Genomic DNA, 20916 nt, shown 5'->3' on the forward strand with positions numbered 1-20916 from the left:
TGATTGTGACATTGGTGGAGGTACTCAATAATTCACTTCTTTCTAGCGTCACTCCCTTCCCTCGGAGCGGATCTCATATAGTTAAAAAATTGGTTCCTTAAGCCCTCCCACACCCTTCATAAACCTTTCTGATGAGATCAGTGATCCTCTGACCCTCTACTGTCTTGATGCTTCACTATCAGTTGGTAATGCTGTACGTTTGGGAACCTAGAAGTTCCACTTAAAAGTCTCAAGTGATTTTACCGAGACCCTTGTACACATCTTCTAGCGATCTGCATTGTTACTGTCTCAGTACATGATGGCTTCTTCTTTGCTGCTCTAAAGTGTGTTCTAAAGGTAAGGGGAGAGTTCAAATGGGAGTGTATTAAGACCCTATTTGTTTGCCATATCATCCCGGCTTTCAAGTGTGGTCTTTGTGACCGGGCTACAGTAAAGATTATTAGGTGAACGCTATCAAGGTAGCTTTGCCACACCCTAAGGCTACCAATTGATCCATATCCCATTATTTTCTCTGTTTTTTCATTAAATCACATAAATGTGCTGCTTGGTAGCATTTAAGCTATCTGAGCAAGCCAGTCATTCGACATCTTTTGTGACCAATAAGGCTTTCATGGCTATCCTTGCCATCGTTCCAGCCCAAATAAAATTAGTAGAGTTTTAGGAATCGGTACATCTGATATCACCTCTGTTGAAAAGTGGATTATTTGGGGGGCAGATGTCTATCTCTAAAAATAAGGCCCCCACATGCTCAGTGTCACACAAATTAAACTCAATTATGCTCAATCCCTAGTAACAAGACAAGAAGAAGACTGTCTCAAATCAATGGCAATATGTGAAGTATTTAAGCAGCGCATATGCAGTCGAAAAAGTCACACAACATAATAAAATTCCACAAACAATTTTAAAATAAAGAGAAACCTTTTATGAGTGAAATAACACCAAAATGTCGAGAGTCCAACCAGGGGAACATGATATAATGCATTTTTAAACATTTAAGTGAAAAAAGCGACATAAAGCTTAAAGAGCCATTGATAGTCTATAGACGTGGAAGACTAGGACCTAGGCTCGATTTGAGGCTTACTGTGATCCGAGGACTTCTCGAAAACAATTAGTGAATTGGTCCCAGTAAAAGTCTGGAAGTCAGAAAAAGTTCAAAAAGTTTTTTTAATCTCAACGCAGAAAAGGACTTTAACTTTTTGAGAGGAAAAATCCTCCTGAGTGAGATACCACTGAATTTGTAGCAGCCATAGAAGAAACAAAGGCTGGATCCCCAAAAGATTATGAACAAGTGGCAGTTGACCACCGAAAAGGGTCACTTTGCAACAACGTCCATGAGGTTAGTGGTGGACAGCGATTTAAATAGGTAGATATTTTTACAGTTAGCCTTGCAGCAATGTGCATATAATTAAATGTCCATATATTTAGGAAACTTTCTATGTCCACTGTACATACATTCCTGTTTTGAAGAAGTGTCACACTATTAGGTGGGATCAAAATGTTAGACATCTTGGATTTATCTTTGTTCACCTGATATTTCCCTCTGTCCCCACAGATACTGTAGTATAGCCGAATAAGACACCTCATGCTATTGTCCATGTCAATAAGAAATCACATGTTAACAGGCATATCTTATGAGTATCCATAATGTGAGACTTCCCAGGTCAATGAGAAGTTACTGTTCCACAGGTGTGTCAATATGAGTTTTTACTTGTGGTGAACTGGGGCCTCCCTATCACACACTCAAACTAGATACCAAGTTTCTCTGACTCAGTAAGGTGTTATGGGCTGGAAACTCAGAACTTGGCTACACACAAAATAATTATGAATACATCATCGAGGTACAAGTACTTTGTCTTGAAAAATGTTAATTTTTTTTACACACTCAAGTAAATCTATGCTCACAGCGGCAAGTATTTATATAAATGTAGGTGGAATTTAAAATCGCAACCCTCAAAAATGGGCCTTGCAGAATAAACATGGTACAAATCACATACGATCATTGTACATCTATTTTGTAGTGCCTTGAAAGTGTGTGTGAGGAGTGTGAATTGTGCTCATTTGTGTATGGGATGCCAGTGGAGCTCCTGAATGGGGAGCCACAGGAGTGTGTGATCTGCCTTCATGGGACACCTGCACACAAATACTTGGTCTCGCCTACCACAGAGTGACCAAAGGGAGGACTCTAGGCAAGCTCTTTAGATGCATACTGGTCCTGATGGATTTCATGCGGCCTAACACTCTCTCAGCAGAGCTGGCTTCCCGTACCTTCCCTCCTTTTTTTTCCTTGAGTGAGTTCCTCAGAGGAGACCTCTCCACACAAACCTATTTTGGTAATGCCTGGGCCTTTCATAGGCTGAAGGAGAGTTCTTCTAGCCTGTTGTACTTTTACGGATAAAGAACGGGAGTACCTGTTGGAGGTACTGGACGTCCTAGAGAGGGCGTTAGTTTCACACTGCAGTACAATCATTTCTAGTGAATTCTTAGCCTAATGTGCAACATCAGCCCTCAGGGCACCATGGCATGAGTTTCAACCTGGGCATAAGCAGCAAGTATAAAATGTATCAGCTCAGTCCCAGCTGGACCATTTCTCACAATGGTGTGTTGCGTTAGCTCTAGATGAATTGTTTCAGCCACCAGGGCCACCCTTCAGATGCCTCTTGACTCTCAGAATCGAGAATGAGAATTTCTTGCTGCCTTCCATGAACCTTTGCCACTGTTGCTTTCTTTTGCTTAGCGAATCACCCTCCTTGCCTGTACTCGTGAACTTCCCAGTCCTCTCACCACTTTAGGGCAACCGTCCCCAAGATTCTGTAGTTCCCACTGCTACTGCGCCTACAGTTCAAGTGAAATGCAGGGGACTTCCTTCTTTAGGGTGCCCGGGAAGCCACCATCCTCTGGTCCTGGGCAGCGACCATAGTCCTTTTATTTTTTCTCTCTAAGCCATCTCTAATCTCTTCGCCTCTGTAGAGACATAAAAAGTGAGTAGTTGTCAACCTATTGCTGCCATATCACCCATCCACCTCTTTGTGTCATTATCAGTAACCGTCCCACTGGCTTTCCCTTCCCTGTGCTGTATTCTGGGAAGTATTGAAGATTGCAGTTGTCTCATAAACTGAGGTATATCTTCCCCAAAGCCAGTCTCCAATCACTGTGACCTGCCCTCCCAATCTCTTGAAAGAGACATACTGCTGAGAAGCAGAGCCAGAAATCAGGGCCCTCCTAATGCAGGAGTGGCCTGTGAAGTAAGAGCCGTGGGGCCGGGGGAGGGGGGAGGGAGGGGGTTGGCAGAATACTATGAGGGGGAAATTAAATTAATAAATTTTCCCTCATCTTCGTCTGTCTTACACTTGCCAACAGTGAATCTTTGAATGTTGGTGAATTTGTTCTTTTTATCATCGTCGGCTCAACGGTGAGGAAAAAGATTGGTAGATAATGGACGGTGCTGTCAACTTCCTCTTTTCAAGATCACCCTCTTTGTTTTCTTACCATTGGCACTCATTTTTACTGCAGGCCATGATCCAAAGTCAAATATGAGGATGCTCTTTTCAAACCTAGCAATTACAGCACATACTGTGGAACTCTTTCCCAGTGTCAGTTTCCATGAATAGAACTAGATGTCCTTTCTACCTATCCTCCCATGCCCTGTGCTTGCTTGCCCCTGATAAAGGCCATCTCGCCAGACCCTATCAGAAAGGGCTGCTTCCTAAGCAATATGGTCTGGTGACATATCTATTAAGTACGGTGACCGGCATGAACAACTTGCAGCCTGTTTCTTAGGAAAGCAGAAATTCATGAATGAAAAGATTAAATAAAATTGTTAGGTGTACCAGGGTAGGTTTTCAAATGTTTAGTAAACTATTGCTGTCCTAACCATTGGGCCAATATCCTTATTGAGCTTTAAATGCCTTATCACGTTTCTATAGGCATATCTAACTTTGCCACCAATTGCTTAGTTCGTTTCAGTGTTTGAATTCCAGCTAGTTGTTTTCTGCTGCCACTTTTAACAGTTTCTTATTCAATTCTTGATAGAATATATAGAAAATTGTCTCCTTTTTCCTGCTTTGTTTGTGACCAGTGTCCCTCCAGAGATGGTTAGGTCTTGCCTAAACAGCGCATGCACTGTTTCTTCCAAGAGCTTTTGTTTTCTAACCGTGGGCTTGGAGGCAGCCCATTGCTTACCACCGGTTGGCTACATTGTCACACTCATTTTCTTGCTTCCTTTTGGCAGCTGCCATAGGCTTCCTTCTTCTTCGTGTGCTTGTCCCTACCCTGGAGCATGGGCCCATTACTTAAGACTTCCTCTGCTTATTATTTAGGCACAACTTTTTTCTTTGTGTTTAACCACTCTACCAGAGTATGTCTCTTCAGCTTGTTCCCTCGTATACTTCTCCCTCTGTTTTCTTCCCCTTCTCTCTTCTCTCATCCATGTTGCTTGTCCCCATACCTCCCCCCTCCCTTGTCATTTTTGCTTACGACCACACTCCCTGTGCTGCAATGGTTGCCCCCTTCCCACCTCCATGTTGCTGGCCCCCAACTGTCCTCCCACGTCCAGTGTTGCTTGCGCCCAGTTGCCTTCCCTCCCTCATGTGTTGCTTGTACACCAAGCTGACCTCTTTTTTGTGTTGCTTACCCCTACCTGTCCTCCCTTGTCTTTGTTGTTTGCCCCTTCCGTTGTATGTCATTGTTTGCGCCACTCCCCCACCTACCATAGCAACAAAACTAAGTGTGATGACCTGGAAATCCTTGGATGCATTATAGCGCTTTTTATACCGCACACCCTCCGTTGTCATTGTTCATGTCCTCTGTGTTGCTTCCCCTACACCTCCTGATTGCTTTGCACCAAACAAATGTGGTCCGTTTACCCCTAGACCCTGTGCACATGTGATAGTAAGAAGTTGTTCTTTGTCTGTGGTGCCGGAATCTCCACATACTTACGAGGCCAAATTCACAAAACAAATGTTGAAGCTTCTTGCTTGATATCTTTTTTTTATGTTGATAAGGCAGGTTTTAGCAGTCTACTTCTGGGTCCTTACTGAATTGAAATCTACACTCATGATGAGATCCTCTACACTTGGTTTATCATATATGTAAGGCGATATGCAATAAATTAGTATTGGAAGTATTTGGAGGTGTAATGGTTAAGTCCAAAACCAAGAGAATGTACCTGTACCAGGTCTCTTCACTTTAATCTGTAAGGCGTGCAGGCCATAGTGTAAGACGATTTCCTCCATGTACTATAGGCCTAAAATAGTTGGGGGTACGCCTTGTGACGCATGAGGGTCTTGAGGTTCTTTATCAAACGTCAATTTAAGGTATAGAATATCCAGATCCCTGATTTTCAAGTCGCTCCATATCTTTTGTCCCTTATTTACATAGGAAATTCATACCCTTAACTGGGATCTTAGCGTGAAGAAGTGTACCCAATCAAAATAGTCTCCAATTTGCCCTTTTTGTGTACCCCCATCTTCAGCCGTTTCAGTTCCCTGTGCTATAAAACCCTCAAAACGAACTACTCCCTGGACAACATGACAAAGGCAGTGCTATTTGCGTTGGCTCAGAGATGCCACCAATGACTAACCAAGTTTGGGCATGGGTTATTACACCAAATAACCACTACTTAGAAATATTTCAATCTATATGACATACGAATTTCACAGAGGTTGTCGGAGGTGCCACCATTCACCTACCAGCATTTGTCTCTGTTGCCTGGTGCCTTTGCTCTACAATTTTTCATGACTCCTTTGGTACTTCTATTCTTGTATATAGAAGCAGCGCACTCTTTAGTCATGATTGTGATCTTTCATTTTCCATTTAAACTGCAATTCTCTGTGAACAGCCACATATAACTGATTTGTCTCCTGTTGAGTTTCTGAACCATCAGAAAATATTACTTCATTTCTGTAAGCATTGCTGCAGCCTAGTTCTGTTATAGTGTCACCAGGTTATCTCATTAGGTGACCAGTCCTCTTATCATTGCCATTTGGTACTTTTAGAAGGTAGGATACGATTTTCTGCAGAATAGCCCTTGGGAGATCAAAGCCCTAACACTAGGTTTCTCTTCAGCACTGTATGAGTTTTTTCTATTCCTATTGGGAATTCTAGGCTTGCTTTGAAGAACCTGCAAACCTGTTCTGTTAACCATTGTTGCTGTTGTTTCCCTTTGTATCCTCGTTTAAAATACGTTATGTATTTACTGTCCCGCTCGGAACTATTGCAAGGCCTTCACATTTTTCTAATAATATTTTTGTTCTGTAAAAGACTTCTAGCTGCAGATTCGTCACCTTTTAAATATTGCTCAGGCGTCAGCCTGGATCCGGAAACTTTTCAGCAGTGCCCCTGCGCCCCGGAAGGTGGTGATTTGTGGCCTAACAGTGATGACATTCTGCTCTGTAAATGACGTGTGGGGCCAATACAGGTGCCACTCCTGCCTACTGACGTCTGTTTCTTTCTTTCCACCCCTACCATGCACGGATCTGGAGCTTCCTCTCATCTCTCGCAGACACTTAATTCAATATTTGCCAATATATCTTTAGTCTGCAAAGTAGAATGACTGGTTGCAAGCCCAAGGCCAGCGGCAGCTTGGCTTTGATGAACCCGAAGCATGATTTGCATAATGCCATGTCTGAACTGGGGTGGCTGAGTGAGCTAAAGAATGGTGATGGATTAAACCCAGATCAGTTGACTGGGGGTGAGTGTGTGATTTGCTCAAACGCTCCGTCCATCATCCCCTTTTGTATCGCCATGAGGAAGACTGAGCAGCAGCCTCCAGTGCGTGGAAAGCATAGGAACTGCCCCAGCCGAAGCCTGCTGCCGTGCGCCACCTTCTCTCACGCTGGGGGGAGGGGAGAGGGGGTTCAGCACAAAGACTGACTCTGGCTGCGACCTGCGGTACAGTGCTGCGCCCCCAAGGGGCAGAACTCGCAGATGGAGACAGAGGAGGACGAGGCCCCTGAGTGGACCTGGCTGCGCCCGGTGGAGTGCCCCACGCTAGAGCCGACCCACGGAGACACGGTGAGAGCGTTCTAAGGGGTCCGGGCTTACACTGGGAGAAGCGAGGAATGCACGTTGGAGGTCGGCTCCTTGAGCCGCGGCCGGGCGAGTGTCTCCTGGGCCGGAACAGGGACAGGACACCAGCGCACAAGACCTCAGGGGAGAAGAGGACACAGCCACCCGCCAAGTACAGGCCTGAAGCTGTGAACTACCGAAACCCAGCACTGAGGCCTGGAGTGGACGACACGGGCCGGATCTCTGCCCAGCCCACATAGGTAGGGTGACCAGAATTTTAAAGTAAAAAAAGGGACATTTCCCAAAAATAGAAGAAGGGCTACAATTTTACTTCAAGCGATGAGAGCGCTCCTCAGCAGAGAATTACAGAACAGGCAGTAAGAACATACATAAAATGCAATTTTTAAGCTCAGTAGATTGCCTGTTAATTAAATTGCTTTCTTGAAACAACTGCTAACTATCCCTGCTTTGTAAAACATAAAAAACACCTCCCACCGTTTTCAGTCGACCCTCTCCAAAAACGGGGACATGAGCTAAATTTCTTGAAATTTGCTGGGACAGCTGGTTAAAAACAGGGACCGTCCTGGCAAAACGGGGACGCCTGGTCACCCTATCCATAGGCCTCAGGTTCGCCACTCCCTTGGTGCTCAGAGCGTTAACTGGAACCGACATGAGAGACGCAGCACCCAGGATCCTGGGGGAGAAGGGCAAGATCTACTACGCCGGGCTGATTGTAGTGGTCCAAAATATAACAACACAGGCCCGCCTGCCCACTGCTGAGAACATTCCGGAAGTCTGCGGAGGAGCCTCTGGTCTGTCATTACTGGAGCACTTAATCGCATACAAAGGCTCCCACCCCCCGGAAAAGCTCATCTCAATCGGAGAAGACTCAGCAAAGAGTGCATTAAATCTTAGTAAGAGCATCTCCCGCTGACAAACTCACCCGGTCCTACAGTGAAGCCTACCAAAGATCCACCCAATAACAAACTAGAGCGGAGCAGCCCAGAGATCAGGTCCGATCTAGAATTTATCTAAACAAGAGCCAAACAGAAGCCCACCCTAAGCTCACTGGACTAGTAGACCTACTTGAAAAAGGGTCCTCTTGACTTCTCGACAACTTACACCCTGAGCGCCTACAGGACTTCCCCACTCATGGGGTCTGGGAAAGGAAAGAAATACCGTAATCTCAAAGACATGTTTCTAAAGACCACTGTGGGCCAGGGGAGCAACGCAAAGTCGACGGAGCCTGCAGACGGGCTCCCGGATACTAGATCACTGGAGGAACCAATCACACTCTCCTACCAGGAGTCCCTGTTCGCCTCCCTATGCGAAAACCTCCAGTCCTTCAGGACAGATATCACACGAGAGCTGAAAGACATCCGCAGGACATAGATGGACTCAGGGACAGAATCTCCTTGCTGGAAGATCACAAGACAAGCCGAGAAGAGGAAATAGAACAACTACAGCAGGAGATACTCTGTCTCAGAGACCAACAACTGGACCTCCAAGCGCACACCGAGGATCTGGAGAACAGATCACACCAGAACAATATCTGCATATCTGAATTCGAAGGGTCCCATCTGGGACGGAGGGATTGGATATAGCTTCCTCTGTAAAGGAACTCTTCAGATCTATCCTGGAAGTCTCCTCAGAAATGGACATTGAACCAGATAGAACACGTAGGGTAGATCTGAAGCGATCCTCCTAAGCCCCACCACCGGAAATCCTTACATGTGTGCATAACTTTCCTCTGAAGGAGCGCATCCTCCAGTGGTTGGGAGACAAACACCCACTAGAGTATCAGGGCTACCACCCACTGCTATATCGAGACCTTGCACCCATGACCCTCCTGACGCGCAAAGCCTTCTGCCTAATTACTATGTATCTTCGTGCAACTGGAGTACGAAACTCATGTGGTAATGCCTTCCGTCTAATCTTTCGCCACGAATGAAAATTGCACCAAACATTATCATTAGACGAGGCGTGCCAGATTTTATACCTGGAGGACAATCTACCGGTCCCCATGCAAGGCGAGACGCAGGGCTGTAATACAAAGAGAACCCGAGGTCGGAGTAACACAAAACCTTCATCTGCAGCACACCACCCGGACCCTCAGACCATAGTCAGGGAAAAACAGGCCGTCAAAGATTATCTGTCCGGGAGATCCTCAAGACCAGTGCCGCCCTGACGCACTGCCGGGCGCTTCTTCGGCGACTAGCATGCTTTTCTTAATGTGATGCTCCTTTCTTCCACCTCTGTCTTTTTATATCACTCTCTCCTCTGATGCGGGTGGGCCGGGCGGGTGAGGGGGGAGGGACGCACTCACGACCCCGGTTTCCAGAATATACCATGGACCTCCGGGATATGGACAATGATAAAACTCTTGTTAGTTTATGTATGTTGTTGTTACCTCCCACAACTGTAGGCAAATTGTTGTTTCTTTGTTGGACTTGGGACACACCTACACACGCCCTTGACAGTGTCAACCCTGATCATGGAATTCACAGCTTATACTGCCCACACACCTGCCCTGACAACTAAAAGAGACCCTAGTAGAGATTTAACCCCCACTACTCAATGGCAGACCCATTGACAGTTCTCACCCTAAATGTTAAAGTCCTTAACCTCTCTCTGAAAAGACACACTCCATCTTATTATATCTGGAGTAGTCAGGACACATATATGCCTAATACAAAAAACGCACCCCCTCCCTAAGGATGAACACAGACTCCGCTCTAGCAGATTCCCCCTCCAGTACTTCTCATCCTTCCTGAACAAAACTGTAGGAGTGCCTATTTTGGTCTCCCAACATTTCAAGGGTAAGCTTCTAGCCAAAGAAGCTTAAATAAAGGGCAGGATGTTAGCCTACTAAGTTCATTTAGGTTCTAGTGCCTTTACAATAGCTACCATATATTCGCCTTAAGTGGGTCAAGATCCCTTCGTCCGGAAAGCCGTGACAAAAATCCTGGGGTCCCAGTCCCGCTCAATTCTGGTGTTAGGAGATTTAAATCTCGTCTTCGATAATGAGCTGGATAGATCAGCTCACTGACACAGCCAGACAGGCACCCTAGCCAAAGGGGGCGTAAAATAGCTGAAAGACACAGGTTTATCTAACGTTTGGAACAACTCCCACGCACAAACCCGAAACTACACGCACTATTCATATGCACATAAAGCCAGTGCTAGGTTAGATTATTTCCTGCGCTCACCTGAACTTGCCTCCCATGTACAAGGAGTGACTATTGTACCCCGATCCCTTTCAGACCACACTGCTGTGGTAGTCACAACAGATGCCCCACGACATAGCCCATACACTAGAACCTGGCGCCTCCAGGAAAGTCTCCTACAGCGCCCTGATAATATAAACCAAGCATACAACGCTTGAGAACTATCTGGCCATTGACGACAAACCGGATATTGCCGTCACCACCTTGTGGGATGCCTTGAAGGTTGTGATAAGGGGAGAACTGATAGCTGTATTGGCAGCCAAAAATAAATTACGAAGAGACAAAAGGGAGAGTCTCTCCCTTCAAGTTGGTGAACTCGACCACATCCACAAACGGACTGAGGCCCCTAGGAACTGGAGACAGCTAGAAGCTGCCGGAACCCAACTAGCTGGCTTAGGCAATGATATGTCAGAATATGCAGCGCTCAGTCTCAAAAAAACGATATTATATTGGTGGGGATTGTACCTGATGTCTTCTAGCCAACAGATTGAGGACCCAACGCCATAAGCGCTGGTACAGGGAGATGATGAACCTAATGGGCCAGGTAAAGAAAGAAGACCCTCACATAGCAGAGGCCTTTCGGGACTGTTACCACAAACTATATACAGCTCAGAATCTCCCATCAGAGAACATAACGGCATATCTCCGCAAAGCACACCCAACGACCCTGACTCCTGAACAGAGAGCTGACCTAGACCGCCCTATCCAGTTCGAGGAAGTCATATCCTGTATAGCCCGCCAAAAGCCATCCAAATCCCCTGGTCCAGATGGCTTCCCAGGCTTCTTCTACAATACTTTCTGCCAGATCCTAGCACTTCTTTTCACCTGACTAATCTGAAAGAAACAGGTTAGTATTAGATTCCTTACCTTAGAATATCCCCAGGAGTCAGACTGGATCTGGAAATTTTTGCGTAGCAGTACCCTTGCGCGTCGATAGGCGTCGTCTGCGGCTGCGGCTCCGCGTCTGTCGTCGGCATCGTGGGCGCCGTGATGATGTCGTCGGAGTACTTAGACGCCGCCTCCGCGTGCTGACGTCAGTTCTTCTTTTTTCCGCGCCAGCAGCGCAGATCCGGAAAAAGTGGTACCTTAGTCATTTTTTGACAAAACGTTTTTGATCCCTTTTGATCATTTTTCGAGTCTTCGACTCCGAACGGTGCCGATAGGGATGCCAGGTTTTAAGCCCTGTGAGGATTGTGACCGACTGATGTCGGTTACCCACCCTCACCGTCGGTGTCTCCACTGTCTCGGCGTCGACCACGACGACAAGACCTGTTCCGACTGCCGGGCCTTGACTTCGAAAGCTAGGCGGGAGCAGTCCCGCAAGCGGCTCGAACTCCGGCAGTCGGCCCGCGCCGCGAGAGGTCCCGGTCCGGTTGGAAGTCGAGGGACCGGTCGCGGGATCGGAGCCATCATAGCTCCCGGAGTCGACATCACTCCTCTGGGTCGAAGTCGTCCGGTAAGCACAAGAAGTCGAAGAGACGTCATCGCTCTTCCGACCCCCCCACCCCCCCCCCCCACCCCGGACGCTCGTGCGACGGGGCCGGGAGTTCGGGTGACACCGCCCACACAGCTCCATCGGAGTCGCGGGCGTTGCGTCCGGCTCTATACCCTCCGGTCCCTGGGTCGCACGCATCGCCAGAGGAGATCGAGCGGTTCCTCATGGCCATGAGGTCCCTCACTCCTTCGAGGGGCTCCGCGGCGCCTTCGGGCTCAGCGGACCCGTCTGAGGGCCCTAGCGGGTCGGAGGCTTCGGCCCCGACGCCGTCGGGTGCTTCGGCCCCGGCGCCGCCGGCGTCTTCGGGCCCGGCGCCGCAGGCCACCGTTGGATCAGTTTCCGGATCCGGGTCGGCGCAGGTCCCTCAGATGTCACCTCCGGCGCCGTCCCCAATGCCCTTCTTCGATCCGGTTCCGGCGCCGCTTTCGACGCCGGTTTCGAGATTTCTACTTCAATGAGCCGGCCCCATCATATGACCTCCCTGAATTTCAGGAGATGGGTGACGAGGAGAATTGGGAGGGGTCTGAGGACCCTCTGACACGAAAGTGTCAGTCCCAGGAGGACTGGACAGGTGGACTTGGGGATGCCAGTGGTCTGGATACCTCACCAGACACTGGTTTTGTCTCACCTCCAACCGTGGCTACGGAGGAGGGGGCAACCTACAGTGTGGTGCTGACGCGGGCGGCCAAGGCCTTGGACCTTGAACTCCCCGTCGCGGCCGTGAGGACTAACCTCCTCACTGAGGTCCTTAAACCGCAGTCAAGCTCGGCTGAGCCTCTGCTGTCGTTTAATGAGGCATTAACCGACGTTCTTTTGGGCACTTGGTCCAGGTTCGCCTGTAGATAGGAAGGTGACCAGACGCCACCGCCCGGCTCCGGGCGACCCTTGTTTCCTGTCCACCCACCCCACCCCCGAAAGCCTGGTAATTCAGGCTTCGAATTCCCAGACCGCATTTCCGTCAGCTCCGCCTGACAGGGAATCCAAGAGGTACGAGCAATACGGCAAAAAGGTATTCTCTTCCCTGAGTCTGGGCCTGCGGTCTTCCAACACCGCGTGCCTCTTGGGCCGTTACACCCACTCTCTGTGGGATACGGTCGCAGACGTGCTGCCAGAATGCCCGTTGGAGGTACGGGCTAAACTCGGCCAAGCCCTTGTGGAAGGCCGAGATGCGGCACGTTACTCTATCCGGTGTGGATTGGATACCACCGACTCTCTGGGCAGAGCGATGGCAGCGACGGTGGCGATTCGTCGCCACGCCTGGTGGAGATCCGACAACTTCTCATCCTATGTCCAGAATACCCTCATGGACTTGCCCTTTCGATGGCCGTCGCCTCTTTGGCGACAAGGCAGACCATGCGCTTGAGCGCTTTAAGGACTCCAGGGCTACAGCCAGGTCCTTGGGCCTCTCGGCCCCGCGGCAGCAAACGGGTGCCTTTCGCTCCTTTCGTGGCCAAGGAAGGGGCGCCCCCACACGTGCCGCCAGCCACGCACCGCAGACAAACATTCAACGCGGTGGCGGCCGTGGAAACCGCCATGGAGGCGGTCGGGAACACCGGCGAGGTCAATCCACACCTTCCCCCGCAGCATCTGCCTCAAAACCCTTCTAGTCCATGCTTTCAGGCCCATGTGATGCCAGTGGGAGGCCGGGTTCGCCATCACCTCTTCCACTGGCGCACTGTCACTTCGGACAGGTGGGTGCGGCAGACCGTCCGAAGGGGCTACTCCCTCCCCTTCGAGGCAAACCCTCCAGCCATGCCACCGCAATACCACCGCGTCTCGGGGGATCATTTGCGACTTCTGCAGGAGGAAGTTACGGCCCTCTTGGCCAAGAGGGCCATCGAAGCGCGTTCCTGGCCAGAAGTAGGGTGTGGTTGCTACTCCCACTACTTTCTGGTACCCAAGAAGGGCAAAGGGGGCCTACGCCCTATCTTGGACCTACGGAACGTCAACGGCTTCCTCCGTAAGGAGAAGTTCAAAATGCTGACACTGGCTCAGGTCTTAGCTGCCCTGGACCCAGGAGACTGGATGGTAGCGTTGGACCTGCAGGACGTTTATTTTCACATCCCCGTCCTGCCGGCCCACCGGCGTTACCTGCAGTTCACGGTAGGCCACGAGCACTTTCAGTTTACCGTGCTCCCCTTCGGCCTTTCCAGCGCCCCACGGGTGTTCACGAAGGTGATGGCGGTGGTCGCAGCTCATCTGCGCAGGTTAGGGGTTTCAGTCTTCCCCTACCTCGACGACTGGTTGTTGAAGGCGGGCTCGCCCCAGACAGTCGTCTGCCATCTCCAGACGACGGCAGACCTCCTGGTGGCTCACGGACCGCGATTGGGTCAGTGGCAGATCCCTCTCCCTTCCCCAACCGGAGCACGTATTTGTAACGGACGCGTCCCTCCAGGGCTGGGGAGGCCACATGGGAGAGGCGGAGATCAGAGGCCTCTGGTCTCTGGCAGAGTCCCAGCTCCATATCAACCTTTTGGAGCTGCGAGTGATTAGTCTAGCACTGAAAGCATTCCTCCCCTCTGTCCGTGGGAGTGTAGTGGAGGTGGTCGTCTTGTGTATCAAGGCATGCTACTCCTTGGAGAGGAAGGAGCCTCCTGTTGGGCTGAGGGCCCATTCCACTCGGGCCACGGCCGCTAGCACGGCCCTGGGCCGGGGAGTCCCCTTACAGGACATCTTTCAGGCAGCCACGTGGGCATCGCTGCACACGTTGCAAGACACTACTGCCTGGACACCCAAGTCCGGAGGGATGGCTTCTTTGGCCGTTCCATGATCCAGGACTTTCTGGTGTGATTATTGGTTCGCAGACCCACCACCGGGGTTGGTATTGCTGGGGTATCTATTCTAAGGTAAGGAATCTAATACTAACCTGTTTCTTTCAGATGAACAAGTTACTTACCTTCGGTAACAATATATCTGTAAGAAACAGTAGTTAGTATTAGATTCCTTACCGCCCCACCCATCCTCCCCGTTCTGCGAACCGATATCTAGGGTTAAGGTCATCCCTTTCAGGGCCCTAGTTTCAATGGCACCAGTGTTGGTTTTTAACATGGCTCTGCGTTTCTGGCGCGGAAAAGCTGTGTCTAAGAACTGACGTCAGCACGCGGAGGCGGCGTCTAAGTACTCCGACGACGTCATCACGGCACCGACGACGGATGCGGAGCCGCAGACGACGCCTACCGACGCGCTAGGGTACTGATACGCAAAAATTTCCGGATCCAGTCTGACGCCTGGGGATATTCTAAGGTAAGGAATCTAATACTAACTACTGTTTCTTACAGATATATCGTTACCGAAGGTAAGTAACTTGTTCTTCAGCGCTCTAGGGAACAACTCAGCCCTTTCCCCATCTATGAAGATGGCATCTATTGCAGTGATCCCCAAGTCAGGGAAAGACAAAGAACAATGCTCCTCGTATACGCCGATCTCCGTCCTAAATGTGGACCTTAAAATCTTCACAGGAATCCTAGCTGTAAAAAAAGGGTCACGGACAACCAATAAACAAAGATCCTTAAGTATTGCCCGGCGGTGTCGCCTCTTTAACCCACAGAATATTAATCAATGAAGAGGCAGGCGCTGGAGACTGGAAGGCAGGAAACAAGGGTTTATTCTCTCCGGAGGAGAACACATCAGTTCAGACAGCAAGTATCGTCACGAGGTGCTCTAACCGCATCTCTGAGGCCTGGCCTCTTATACACAGGTTTATGATCTTTATTGCAGGTAACACATTCTTGCAATGCTTTGAAGTATGAAAGGACATCCTCGGAATCTCCCCTTCAGGCCCGTTCTCACACACATTTACAGTTGAAGTCCCCACCCCGGTCACAACATGTGATGATTATCGCGCAGCTGGACATTCCGCCGATTCACGGAATGTGTGGGGTTGATCGGATCTCATAGGGTGGGGGCTTTGATCAATTCGAGGGTCCTTTAATGGGGGAAGCTTCCTACTGTACGGGGGGGGGCAATAAACAGTATCCGCAGAGCCAGGTGGCGGCCTGGGAACGAGGAAGACAAACGGGCACACAGGAAAAGGGGGTTTGTATCAAAGGGCCTGGGACCATGAAAGGAATGAAGGGAGGTGTCGCGCTGGGAACGGGATGGGATTCCGAGGCAGAGCTGCGCTGAAGAGGGGTTTACGACCCAAGGCATGTGAGAGCGGGGGGGTTGTCTGCGTGCGGGGGGATGCCTGCGAGGTTGAGAGAGAGAGAGAGAGAGAGAGAGAGAGAGAGAGAGAGAGACGCGCTGGCTATCAGCGAGGGGCAGGGAGGCCATGGTGCTCAAAATGGCCGTCGCTTACGTGCACGAATGGGTTCAAGAAGAGCAAGATGGCGCCAATAATGTTGACGTTTGCAGCCTAACTTTTACCAGTCCTCCCTTTTCAACATATCTAGCCAACTTGCCTACTCAATGTCAATCTTCATCAAATTCCTAACCTCGGAATCATATAATGCTCCCATGCGTTCGTTTCCAAAGTCCACAGTCTTAGGGCAAATACAATTTGTACATAATGAACACAGAGGTGGCAGACATTGAATTCCTAAGCATAGACCGCATATTACAACTACAGGAATCAGGACAATGGTGAACAGTCTCCAGCCCCAGTTCTTAACGGTGTTCCAGAACCAACCACCAAGCGACCATTCTTCCTGATCCTGGTGGACTTCTGAAGAGAGTCTGTGAAGATGTTCGATGGCTTTGTACACTGAGGGTGAGTTGTCCGGTATGTATGTACAGCAGCTGGACCCAATAATGCGGCATGCTCCACCACGGTCCGCAAGAACCACATCTAGGACAAGGCGGTTCTGGAGGGCCACCAAGCGGACCGCTTGAAGCTCGGCGGTGTTGTTAGCAAAGATACCAGCTGTGATGTTCATTGTTGTCTCAACTGCCTGAGTCAGATGTCGGATGGCACGGCTGTTTGCCATCGGGCCCCAGAGGGGAACAAGTCCCTTCATAGCATCGAGGAACTGCGCTCCTGTTGAGTCGGCTTGTTCAATGTCCTTGGCTCGTTTTTGTCTATGATGATTCGCTGGAGCCACATAAGTCGGAGGAAGGATGAAGGAGATGAAACAAGTGCCCCCCCCCAGCCTTTGGGGAGCCAGGTGTAGGCCTTTGTGCCGCAGACGAAATACATGTTTGGGGACGACACAAAGGAAGGTGGATCCGTGGAGTCCAAAGTTCTGGTAAAACGGCAAGCACTGCGGCCCACCAGCTGTGTCCCACGTCCTTCTATGCACATGTGGCCTGTGACGTTGATGACTGACAGGGCCACAGTCAGAGTGGCGGCCGTTCGTTTCCGCAGATAGGAGAAGGTGGGTCTGGTTGGATTGTTGAACACCTGCATTTCAATTCGTTCTTTAGCAGGGATGTCCATGTGGATTGAGTCGTTGGAGGTCTGCGGGCAGAAGTGTGTCTTTGTTTTGTTTCGCCAGACCCCGTGGAAGAAATGCGTTACGGTTTTGCTGGAGGTGGCATTGTCCTTATAGCTTTCTTGCAGGAGGATCAGCCAAACAAGGCAGGAGCCATGAACTGAGAAGGGTGAAGGGATGAATGGTATCGAGTGTCCAGTGGCGTGGGGTAGCAACCCGCAGATCCAACAGTTGGTGGCATTGGTGGCGAGATTGTGCTGGTGAAGTAGCTGTACGAAAGAGTTATTCCAAAACTCCTTTCGCCTCTCTTTGAGTTGAGGAGAGAGTGAAATCAGATAATGTTCCTTCATGGTGGTAGGCTGAGCAGTGGTCAGGAATGTTTCGTGAGCAGGTGCATTTTCTTCCATAATCCAGAGTGTGGTCATGAGGAGAAAGCAGAAAAGGATTGTGATGAAGAGTGCAATTGTCTTTGAGCTGTGGAGTCTGTCTGTTCTTGGGTTTCTGTAGTGGGTATTTCCTGTTGCTTCCATCATCTTTTTATTTGGCGCTTCCATCATCTTCTTATCTGGCGCTTCCATCATCTTCAAGGTGCTCGGTAGCGGGCAGAACCACAGACTTCGTTTAGCTTCTCTCCGGGGGACCCTTGGTGGTGTTTAGGTCACCGTCCTGAGATTTAACTTAGTCCGTGGTCTACTTAGCCGAAGCTCCCTCCTTTCGACGCAGGAAATACCCTTCTCTGGATGGCACAGTGGGATCAGAGAATTTTGAAAGTTCAAGTGCTTCGGTATCAGGATAGCAGGTTAGTGACGGTCGGTCCTTGTTCAGGAGCTCTTCTTGGTTGTCGATGTTTTCTGTCGTGGCCAGGGTCGAGGAGACCTTCTTACAGTGGTGTGCGTGCAGCCAGTGCCGTTTCCCCTCCACACGAAGAGCCGTCCGGGTGGTGATTAACACTTGCCAGGGGCCCGTCCACCGGGGTTCCAAACTCTTCGACCGCTGAAAGTTTCGGATCAGCACGAAATCTCCTGGTTGGATGGCGTGACCCGGACCCCTGGAAGCATCGGGGATGGCCTGCTGCACCTGCTGATGAATGACAGACAGAGTTTCAGTCACTTTATACAGATAATCAGACATTAGGACGTCCGGGACGTCATGAATGGAAGTTGGTTTCGGTGCTGACCAGACACTCATGGGTCGGCCGAAAACAACTTCATAAGGTGTTAAGTGATGTTTGGTGGGGGTGGAACGCATCGATAGCAATGCCAGTGGGAGGGCGTCTGGCCATTTCAGACCCGTGGTAGCCACTATCTTGGCCAGTTTAAGCTTTAGTGTGGCATTGTGTCGCTCAACAAGTCCAGCAGACTGGGGGTGGAAGACTGCGTGGAACTTCTGCTTGATGCCCAACCCCTTTAAGATGAGTTGGATGACTTCGGCTATGAAGTGGGGGCCATTATCGCTCCATAAAATACGACAAAGGCCGTAACGGGGGAAAAACTCCTTTAACAGTACTTTTGCAGTGGCCATAGCAGTGTTGTCACGGGTTGGGTATGCTTCCACCCATTTGCTAAATGCGCATACCACAACAAGTACATATTTCAGGCCTTGGCATCTGTCTAGCTGGATGTAGTCCATCTGCAGGACTTCAAACGGGTGATTTGGGACCCCAAATCCTCCCCGGGGTACTACAGTTCCTTTCCCGGGGTTGTGTTGCAGGCATATCAAGCATTGTTGGACCAGACGTTTGGCGGAGTCTGTGATTTTATCATTGTGCCAAACTCTGGAGACAAGTTCAATCATGGGGGCTGATCCTATGTGGGCAGGGGAGTGTGCCATAGTCAGTATGGGAATCAGGTACGAGTCAGGTAGCAACCATTTGTTTGTGTCTCTTGTCCGCCAGCAGCCTTCGTCATCTTTTAATCCCACCCGTGTCCATTCAGTCAGTTTGTGCTGTGTGCTAGCCATTTGAATGTCTCTAATAGTGTCCCTAGCGTCGGTCCATTTTTCTGCTTGTGACCTGGTCACGTACATATGTGTTGTCGTCCTATTTTCAGCTGTCGTTCGGGCAGTGATGTCGGCTAGTGCATTTCCCTGCCCAATAATGTCTGTCACCTTTTTGTGTGCCTGGCATTTGACGACTGCAAGCTTTTTGGGGAGAAGGACAGCTTCGATCAAGGCGGAGACTAGATCGCCGTGCAAAATGGGGGTGCCGTGTGAGGTCAAGAATCCCCTTTCCCTCCAAAGGAGCCCAAAATGGTGAACCACCCCGAAGGCATACTGGCTGTCGGTGTAAATGTTCGCTGTGGTTCCTGCTGCCAGAATGCAGGCTCGTGTCAGGGCAATCAGTTCCGCTGCCTGGGCAGATCGTTGCGTGATGCGGGCTGTCTCGACTACAGTTCGAGCCGTGGTAACTGCATAGGCAGCGGAAGTGGTGCCATCGGGGAGTTTGATGCAAGAACCGTCCACCCACAGCTCTCCGTCAGGGTCAGGAAAAGCCGTGTCTCTGAGGTCAACCCTACTTCTAGTCTGTTCGTCCGTAAGAGTCACGCAGTCATGTACAGGGTGCACATTGGGATCGTTCTCTGGTAAGGGTAACAGAGTTGCCGGGTTCAGTGTGGTGCATCTTTTCAGGGTGATATGGGGTGCAAGCAAAGTCAGTTCGTATCCAGTCAGTCGCGCACTCGTCAGGTGTTGCGTCTTGGTTTGGTTCAGGAGGGTGTCAACTGCATGGGGTACCAGCACCGTGAGGGAATTCGAGAGCACGATCCCCTCACTCTGTCGGATAGAGATTGCAGCAGCAGCTACAGCTCGAAGGCAGGCAGGCAAGGCTCTGGCTACAGGGTCAAGAGTGGCAGAGAAGTAAGCGCACGGTCGTTGCTTTGGGCCAATGGACTGGGTCAGGACAGATAAAGCGCACCCCTCCCTTTCGTGAGTGTAAAGGGAGAAGGGCTTTGTGTAATCGGGGGTACCTAGGACAGGGGCCGAACAAAGGGCATCTCGTAGTTCCGTGAAGGAGGTTTGACACTCAGGGGTCCAAGGGAGTGGGAAGGGGACGTCTTTAGCTAGCAGAGAAAGCAGCGGTTTCACAATGAGGCTAAAGTTTGGTAACCACTGTCGGCAGAAGGAGGTGAGGCCTAGTAGGGAGCGAACCTGTTTCTGGGTTTTAGGGACAGGAGTTTCGAGAATGGTTTGGATCCGGTCGGGAGTGAGTTTCCTTCCTTCTTTGGACAAAAGGTGGCCTAGGTAAGTGACCTGGGGTTGGCAGAATTGCAACTTCTTTTTGGAGACCTTGTGGCCATTTTCCGCAAGGAAGTGCAGGAGTTGAATGGTGGCTGTAACTGCTAATGGAGTGGTGTCGGCTGCCAAAAGGATGTCATCGACATATTGCACTAACACCACTCCATCGGGTAACTGGACTTGATCCAGTTGTCTCTTGAGGGCCTGGCTGTAGATGCTAGGGCTTTCTGTGTAACCCTGGGGTGCTCGGCAGAACCTATATGAGCGGGCTTTTAGGGTGAAGCCGAAGAGATATCGGCTGTCTGGGTGGATGGGGATGGAAAAGAATGCGTTTTTGAGGTCAATGACAGTGAAGGTGGTGGCAGTAGAAGGAATCAAAGTCAGGATGGTGGTGATGTCTGAGACCACGGGGTACTGGGGTACCACCACTTTGTTGATCTCTCGAAGGTCAATGATAAAACGGTATGCTTTCTCATCTCCCTCCCCCTGTTTCTTGATGATGGGCAAGATAGGGCTGTTGCAAACGTTGCTAACCACTTCCTCTACCACTCCTGCGTCTATCAGCGACTGAATAATCTTTACCAATGCC

General features: G+C 50.0%; 1 protein-coding gene across 3 annotated transcripts in view; it reads left to right on the forward strand.

The window, feature by feature from the left end:
- The window catches only part of SMG9 (SMG9 nonsense mediated mRNA decay factor), a 193101-nt gene that overhangs the window by 149786 nt on the left and 22399 nt on the right, over positions 1-20916 (forward strand). The gene's annotated exons all lie outside the window — the stretch shown is intronic.

The sequence above is a fragment of the Lissotriton helveticus genome, chromosome 7 (genome assembly GCF_964261635.1).
Source record: "Lissotriton helveticus chromosome 7, aLisHel1.1, whole genome shotgun sequence".
Taxonomy (NCBI): domain Eukaryota; kingdom Metazoa; phylum Chordata; class Amphibia; order Caudata; family Salamandridae; genus Lissotriton; species Lissotriton helveticus.